Source organism: Penaeus monodon, chromosome 32 (genome assembly GCF_015228065.2).
Source record: "Penaeus monodon isolate SGIC_2016 chromosome 32, NSTDA_Pmon_1, whole genome shotgun sequence".
Classification (NCBI taxonomy): Eukaryota; Metazoa; Arthropoda; class Malacostraca; order Decapoda; family Penaeidae; genus Penaeus; species Penaeus monodon.
Genome location: NC_051417.1, coordinates 27,811,325 through 27,811,524, shown reverse-complemented (window position 1 = coordinate 27,811,524; position 200 = coordinate 27,811,325).

The window sequence follows — 200 nt, the reverse complement described above, 5'->3', positions numbered from 1 at the left end:
TACGTGCCAGATGATACACCTGACAAATTCGGAATGCAAAATATTTGGTTTCTATTGTACGTACCTCTGGCTGTGTGCCTATATAATTTGTTCAGATATGCATATGCTTACCATAAGGAGGTGAACTAAATATTCACTGACATTTAAGATTAGTGTTTACAAGGCTGTTTCCTAGTTGTGTACTTTGTGTAAAAATATAC